Source organism: Suricata suricatta, chromosome 10, assembly GCF_006229205.1.
Source record: "Suricata suricatta isolate VVHF042 chromosome 10, meerkat_22Aug2017_6uvM2_HiC, whole genome shotgun sequence".
NCBI lineage: Eukaryota > Metazoa > Chordata > Mammalia > Carnivora > Herpestidae > Suricata > Suricata suricatta.
The window spans coordinates 19,515,943-19,524,467 of record NC_043709.1 but is presented as its reverse complement, the minus strand read 5'-3'; the positions used below and the strand labels follow the sequence as shown (position 1 = coordinate 19,524,467).

Here is an 8,525-nt window from a genome sequence, read left to right as displayed (position 1 = left end):
ATGGTAGTCAGAAGTGGGGGATGGATGATATAAGCAAAGGTGGTCCAAAGGTACAAACTTTCAGGGGCGCCTGGGTGACTCAGTTAGTTGAACATCTGACTTTGGCTCAAGTCATGATCTAACAGCTCAAGTTCGTGAGGTTGAGCCCTGCAAAAAGCCCTGTGCTGACAGCTCAGCGCCTGGAGCCTGCTTCAGATTCTGTGTCTCCCTCTCTCTCTGCTCCCCTCCTGCTTGTACTCTCTCTATACATATCAAAGATAAATAGGGGCACCTGAGTGGCTCAGTTGGTTAAGCATCTGGCTTAGGCTCAGGTCATCATCTCACAGTTCGTGGGTTTGAGCCCCGCGTTGGGCTCTGTGCTGACAGCTAGCTCAGAACCTGGAGCCTGCTTCAGATTCTGTGTCTCCCTCTCTCTCTCTGACGCCCCCGCACAGCACCCACCCACCCCCCCACTCGCTGTCTCTCTCAGTCTTTCAAAAAAAAATAAATTAAAAAAAATTTAAAATCAAAGATAAATAAACATTAACAAAAATATATAAACTTCCATATATAAAATAAGTAAGTCCTGGAGATATAATATATAGCTATTGTGGTGATTATAGTTAATAATACTATATTGAATATTTCAAAGTTGCTACAAAATAGATCTTAAATGTCTTCCACATAAATAAAAGACTAAGTAGATGTGAAGATGGATGTTAAACGTACTTTGATCATTTCACAATATATACAAATATTGAATTATTATGAAGTACACCTGAGACTAATATAATAGTATATCTCATTTTTTAAAGAATAAATAAGGTTTTTTTCAGGGCTCTTTGCAAGGAGACTTGGCCCTTAATTGTAGCAAATCAGCAGCTACAGTTGTACCGTTCTGTCTTCAGCTTCAGGATGTTTCCCATGGCCAGAAACGCTCTAAGTCGTCTCCGAGTTCAAAGCATTCAGCAAACAATTGCAAGGCAAAGCCATCAGAAACGGACACCTGATTTCCATGACAAATACAGTAATGCTGTATTAGCTAGTGGAGCCACCTTCTGTGTTGCTGTATGGGCTTATAGAGCAACACAAATTGGAATAGAATGGAACCTGTCCCCTGTAGGCAGAGTCACCCCAAAGGAATGGAGAGATCAGTAATCATCCCAGCTGGTGTAATAATGAATTGTTTCAAAACCAACTCATAATTGATGCTAAGTAAAAGCACTGAGCACCCATTGAAATATGGCCTGATTGAAGAAATAAAGTATATTTGAAACCTTAAAAAAAAAAAGAATAAATAAGTACTAGGGATGTAATGTACAACATGATGACTATAGTTAATACTGTTTTATGTTATATTTGACAATTTTTAACAGAGTAGATCTTAAAGGTTCTCATAAGGAAAACAACATTGTATTTATTTTTGTATCTATATGAGATGATGGATGTTAACTAAACTTAAATCATTTCAACAATATATGTAAGTCAAATTATTATGCTGTATGCCTTAAATTTATACAGCACTATATGCCAATCATATTCCAATAAACTGGAAAATTTTTAAAAGAAATCAAATGTTGATTGGATAAAAGCATGCAAAAAACAAGTAATATAACCATCAAAATATTAGCATGTATTTATGATGAACTTTCTTCTCAGTCTGTCTTGATGGTGGAACACTTTAAATATCATGTATAACGAATATGCCACAATTTGAATATTTTCTAATCTACCAAATCTTATAAGCCTCAATAAAACTAGTATATTAGAAATATCCTACGTCAACACTTCATTAATACTTTGGCCATCTGGGTCTTTCAAGAAACTAGTGATTTTAATACAAATGGTTTGCAAGGGTGGTCAATCTTGGAGCTGATAAAATTTTATTTTAGCTGATTTTTTAAATGAACGTCTTTGTGCAAATGTACCATATACTTTCCAGAAGTGCTTAAGGGAAATTGAAACCCATTTATCCTTTCCTTGATTCAGTATCAGCACTGTAAATATATTATTCTAATGTACAGCAGAGACAGATGAAGAATATAGCAAATAACCCTGCTAGGCAGCAGCAGACCTTTCAGGATTCAACACTCCGGAACCTCAAATGATTCTCAGAAAAGTGCTGGTGAAAACCCTAACTTTGCATCTTGGCCTTCGGAGCTGGCTGCTCTACTTACACAACTTTCTTCACTTTAGTCCTTACTCCGTGCCAGTCAGGACCACTCCTCATATCCCCCAGAAAAGCAAACACCTTCACTCCTTCTGACGATGTGTTTATACTCTTCCTCCCTGTACCAACACTCCCTGGAAAAAACGTACTCCTTCTCTTCTCTGCATATTCAAATCATGTCTAGCTTCAAGGCCTAGCTCAAACTCTAGCTGTTCAATAATCAGTCTTTCAACAAGTCCTGTTCCTGAGCTCCCCTCCTGCTGGAAATCTGCCCCACTCACTTAGACTTTTCCCTTAGCTAGTGCATGTATGTCTGTTCTTATATCTTCACACAGCTTGTAAGCGATTGAGGTCAAGAAACTCCCTTCACCTTCTCCAAAGCCTACCAGAGTGTAATGCCTATAGTCAGGTGTTCAGTGCTTCTTATAATAAATGAATCTGAAAGGGAGACACTGTTGTTTATAGCATGCAATCGATTTCACTTTCCTGTAAATACATTTCATCATGAAATGTATAATACACTTTAGTCCTCTAGTGAAGAAGTTAAAGGCACTCTGATTTAAGTCACTCTGATAGCTATTGTTTTCCAACAGGGATATTGAGTAATTTCTCCAGATTGCCCATTGATTGTCCAAATACCAATTTGATAATATTTAACAAAAATGATTAAAGAAGCTTTGCTTAACAACACGTTCATTACATGAGTGGTTTTTAATACTTGACCTACTCAATTTGGATTCCTTTAACCTTCTAGTAGGGAAGGATAAATAAAAAGCTGTTATTTGTGGTACCCACTGTATAGCTGCATTCAGCATGCCTATATGTAAGCCTCCAAGGGGGGAACCTTTAATTTTCATTAACTCAGAGCTCACTAATTAAGAAGTTGTGATCACATGGAAGGGCTGAAGTCAAATATGCAAAACAAATACTGTGAACAAAACAGAATAAATATTTGAACCATTTTTCAAGGAATCATTTATATATAGTTTATTTGCTAGTCATCAACCTAATTTGTTTTTTTTAACTAGTTATGATTATCATCCAGTCCAGTAGTTCTCAAACTAATTCTATTATAATCACCTGGACCTTACATTTCTGATGCCATAGATCTAAGTGGAGCCCACGAATTTTGTTACAAGTACCCAGGTGATGTTAATACTTTGAAAACTACTGATCTAATCAACATTTTGCTGGAATTTGAATTACTTTAATATACTCTACAATTCAAGCTGAACTTAATGACTTTTGTCTGTGTATTATTTTAGAGAACATCACCATGGTGGAAAGGTAGGTGAGTAGCAATTTCAAACTGTGATCTTAGTACAGTAGCAGTTATCAGTTATCAGTTAATCAAATCATTCAATACAAAGCACTGCTACTACAGGTTCCCACCTGAGCACTTGGCATTTCTTGAAGGATTGGTGAGTGCCAAAAAAGGTCTTTCACTTTGACGTGCACACGAGCCTGAGAAGTTCTCCCAATTCCAACCCCTCACCCACACTAATTTAAGAATAAGCTTATATTTACATATAAAATAGAGCAAAAATATTAAGATTATATGCTCTGGAGTCAGACAAAACTAAATTCCGATCCAAGGTGTGTGACCTGGGATAAGTGATTTAACTTCTCTAAGACACAGTTACCTCATGAGGTGGACACTCTAGTACACTGCTGAGATCCTCCCTCAGTAAAGGACACGCTTTGGGAGCGGTAAAGTCAGGCAGCTTATATCTCTTGGCTCCTTCTTAATTGCCTCCTTGCAGGGGATCACCTGCTCCATGACCACACCCCTTCCGGTGACAGCCCACATCCGCCTCCGTGACTAATTGATGCGGGAATATGAAAGTCTGGCTATCTTGGCCTAATTCAGAATAACTCTGAAGGGCTCCTCTTACTTCAGAATCTCTGGAGAAACTGTGTTTGGTTCAGCACTGCTGCTCAACCTCCACCTCTGTCCAAACCACCTTCTTCAGTCTTCCCTCCACAGGTGTTGATCCTAAAGGCTCTCCTTAATAAACATTAAACACACTAAACTCCACCTCAGACTCTGCTTCCCAGGGAATCAAACAAGTAACACTCATCTAAAAACAAACACATCAAAAGGCAGCTCTAAGAGGCAGGAATTGTATGGATTCATTCATTTGACAAGTATTTATTGGGCCACACTCTGTTGCACATACTAACAATACAGCAATGGACACAGATAACTGAATTTAGTAAAGAGATCATGAAAAGTATTAGGAGGTTGAAATCCGTTTTTAGCTACAGCTTTGATGGACTACTTACTATAAAAAGAGAAAGGTATTGCTGCCTCCCATTACCACTCCTTTACTTGCCTGATTTTTTTAATTGTCTAACTTATAATATTAGTGATCTGTTCAAAAACTATAAAATCCTTGATTGCTAGTCTAAGCAGATCTAGGCCTGGTGGAGCCTAATTTCCAGAAGGGGTTACTTCCTTACCTCTGTGTTACCCTTGGGAGCTTAGAAATCATTATGCTGCTCTTCTGCTACACTGGATTGTAGTAAATTGTGAGGCTATTTAAAATCCTACTTATCTGGATGCTTCATGCAGCAATTTCTGCTTCAGTGCTCACGGAACATGGTACAGTTTCTTGAGCACCCCAAGGCCCATGCCTGCCCAGACACACCATTCAGCTATATGCTTACTGGGGTCTAGTGGCTCTAAGCTCTACCCAGGAGCTGCGGCACAGGTTGTGTTGGTTTTCAAATTACACAAGCCAATGGTGGTTTGCTATCTGCCACCCAGGGCTCAGCACTTAGAGTAGAATACAGAGGCCTTTCCTCCAAGACTTACCAATGTACTAACTCTCATTGCTCCCCACCCTTTCCTGAACTATAAATATCAAAGACCTGATTATTTGAATATGAAGAAGAGCTAAGGAGGCAACAGATTGCCTCAACGAGTGGGGGAGGTCATTGGTTAAATCTTCTGAATATCTCACCATTATATTTTCCTTGCAACTTCCTCACATGCCTTCCTTCTCTACCTGATCCCTTCCCCTGTAGGTGGTCTCCTTGAGCCAGCCCCTTGCCTCTCCTACAGTGTAAATGAAGGAACTCCTTAACTCATACCACATTTTTGCATCTTGCCTTTGCCTAGGTATCTTGGCTTCTACTCAGTGTTACATAATGATGCCATGTATGGCCTCAGTCGGAAGGTAAATTTAGGTATTTATCTCTCTTGTCCTATCTTTTGTCTCTCCACCTCTCTCTTTTTTTTTTAAATGTTTTATTTATTTATTTTTTTCTCTCCATAATATTTTATTGTCAAATTGTTTTCCATACAACACCCAGTGCTCTTCCCCTTAAGTGCCGTCCACCATCACCACCACCTCTCTTCCCCCCTCCCCCCTCCCCCCCAATCCTCAGTTCATTCTCAGCATTCAATAGTCTCTCAAGTTCTGCTTCGCTTCTCGGCCTTTTGGCTAAGATCAAGTGTTCCACCTCTCTCCTTTTTTGCCCTCCTTCTGCCTTCACAACTGGACTTGTTATAAATGGCATGGTACTTTGCATGCCTTATTTATCGAAATGTCATGTTTCCTACTCTGCCTTAAGTATGGGAATAGGAGGCTTTAAATTTTTCTACTTCAAAAAAACACTACATTTTTCTTCTGTTTAGTTATCAAATGACTTTTCTCTGTAACTCAGACACTCTCAATTAAATGAAAACTCTTCAACCCGCAGAATGGGAGAAAATGTTTGCAAATTATATATCTGATAAGAGACTTATATCTTGAATATACAAAAGAAAACCCCTCTTATGAGTCAGTAATAAAAAGACAAACCAATTAAAAATGGGAAAAGGATATAAATAGACATGTCTCCAAAGATAAAAGATAAAAAGATAAAAATAAAAAGGTGCTTGACATTATTAGCTATCAGGAAAATGCAAATCAAAACAATGAGGAGATACTACTTCATACCCATGAGAATGGCTATAATAAAAGATATAGCTAATGACAAGCATTGGTCAGGATGTGGAGAAATTAGAACCCTCTTATACTGGTAGAAATGTAAAATGGTGCAACCATTTTGGAAAACAGTCTGGTAGTTCCTCAAATGGTTAAGAAAAGAGTTATCATATGACCCAGCAATTCTACTGCTAGACACACACTCAAGAGAAATGAAAACACATGTTCACACAAAAACTTCTACACAGTGTTCAAAGCACCATTATTCATAATGCCTAAGCATGGAAATAATATAAATATCTTTCAACTGAGAAATAGATAAATAAAATGTGGTATAGCCATACAATGGATTATTCTAAGGCCATAAAAATGAAGAAAATGCTGATGGATGCTACAACATGGATTAACACTGAAAACATGCTATGTGACAGAAGTCAGTCACAAAAGATCACATATTGTGTGATTTCATTCTTATGAAATGTCCAGAATAGGCAAATCTCTAGAGACAGAAAGTAGATCAGTGGCCACCTAGGGCTAAGAGGGCTGGGAGAAAATGGAGAAAGACTCCAATGGGTATGGGGCTTCTTTTGTGGATGATGCAATGTTCTGAGACTGTGGTAAGTGTTGCATAGCTCTGGAAATATAATAACCCTTGAACTGTACATTTCAAATTGGTTGATTGTAGGGTATGTGAATCATATCTCAATAAAGCTTTTATATAAAAATGCCCCAGCATTCAATTGTTCAGTTTCTACTAGATGATCCTATGTTGCACATTGTTTTGAAATTGCCATGTGTCATAAATATCTTTTCATGCCTCCATAGCCCAAGATTAAACAAAAATAATAACACCAGAACTTTCAAAAATTTGTGGTCAATACTGATACAAATCTGCTCTAAACACACAGGAATTCTGGATAAAATTTCACAAAACAAAAATTTTAATACATAGTCAAATTTGTAAGAATGAAAAGGGGAGCAGCTGAGTGGCTTAGGTGATTAATGATCTGACTCTTGATTTCAGCTCAAGTCATGATCTCAGGGTTTGTGAGTTTGAGTCCTGCACTGGGCTGTGTGCTGACAGTGCAAAACCTGCTTGGGATTCTCACTCTCTCTCCCTCTTTCTGCCCCTCTCCCATCAAACTGTCTGTCTCTCTCTCTTTCTCAAAATAAATAAACTTTAAAAAAATGGAGGGGGGTTACCAGTCCCAATATTGGAAAAAAAATGACTGACAGTTGTCAGATGGGAAGGAGGTTGGAAGGCGGGCAAAAAGAGTGAAGAGGGGCAGTACTATGGTGATGGATGGTAACTAATTATGGTGATCACTTTGCACTGTATGCAAATGTCAAGTTATGATATACACCTAAAGCTAATATAATGTTATACCCCAATTTTACATCAATTAATTTTTTAATGTTTATTTTATTTTTGAGAGAGAGAGAGAGCATGAGTGAGGGAGGGGCAGAGAGAGAGACAGAGAGAGAGAGAGTGAGAGAGAGAGAGAGAAAGAGAAAGAGAATCTGAAGCAGGCTCCAGGCTCTGAGCTGTCAGCACAGAGCCTGATGCTGGGCTCAGACCCATGAACCATGAGATCATGACCTAATCCAAAGTCAGATGCTTAACCTACTGAGCCACCCAGGGGCCCCTCAATTTTACCTCATTAAAAAAAAATCAAAACCATAGCAATGGTACCAGCAGATGATGAATAACCGATAGAGGTATAATTCTTGATGAGTTCGTAGAAGTATTCATGGGGACAAAGATGAGGTTTCTGCTTCCAGAATGTGGAAGAGTTAGAACTCTATTCCAAACTCACTAAAACCTGAAGACTTGAAGAACTGCCCCATTATTTTTTAAATTTTTATTTATTTATTTATTTATTTTTATTTTTTAAATATAACGCAATTTATTTTTTTAACATATGCAATTATTTTCCATCATTTACAATACAGTAGTTACAATGACACTCCAAACAGAAAAGCAAAGTAATAAATGAAAACACCAACTTCTATTTCATGTAATTAGATTGATACAGAAATTAGGAGGTTAAGTAACAACTAGTTAATCACCTAATTTCACAGCTATCTGAAGTGGCAATCGTTATATAGCAGCTTATCTGTGATACATTCAAGATAAATGATACAATTTATTACTTGCCCATAAGCTACAACACAGCCTGCTTAATACCTTTCCTTAAATTCCACCTCTATACTACAATATACTTGAGGTCCATGCAAAAAAGTAGCTACCTTTTATGTAGGAAACAGATGATTAAGTCTTTGGTGCTGTAAAAGCAACTTCATTTAAACATAACCACCCCCACCACCAAAAAAAGAAGAGGGGGGGGGAAACCCAAAAAGTAAAGAAAATAATAAGGGAAAAACCCAAGACACACTTCCTATGGGGAAAAAAAAACCAGCATGTAATTTCTGTACTTGAC

General features: G+C 37.9%; 1 pseudogene; it reads left to right on the top strand.

The window, feature by feature from the left end:
* Positions 1 to 842: 842 nt before the first annotated feature.
* On the top strand, positions 843 to 1,255 carry LOC115304868 (annotated as a pseudogene).
* The last annotated feature ends 7,270 nt before the right edge of the window (positions 1,256 to 8,525 follow it).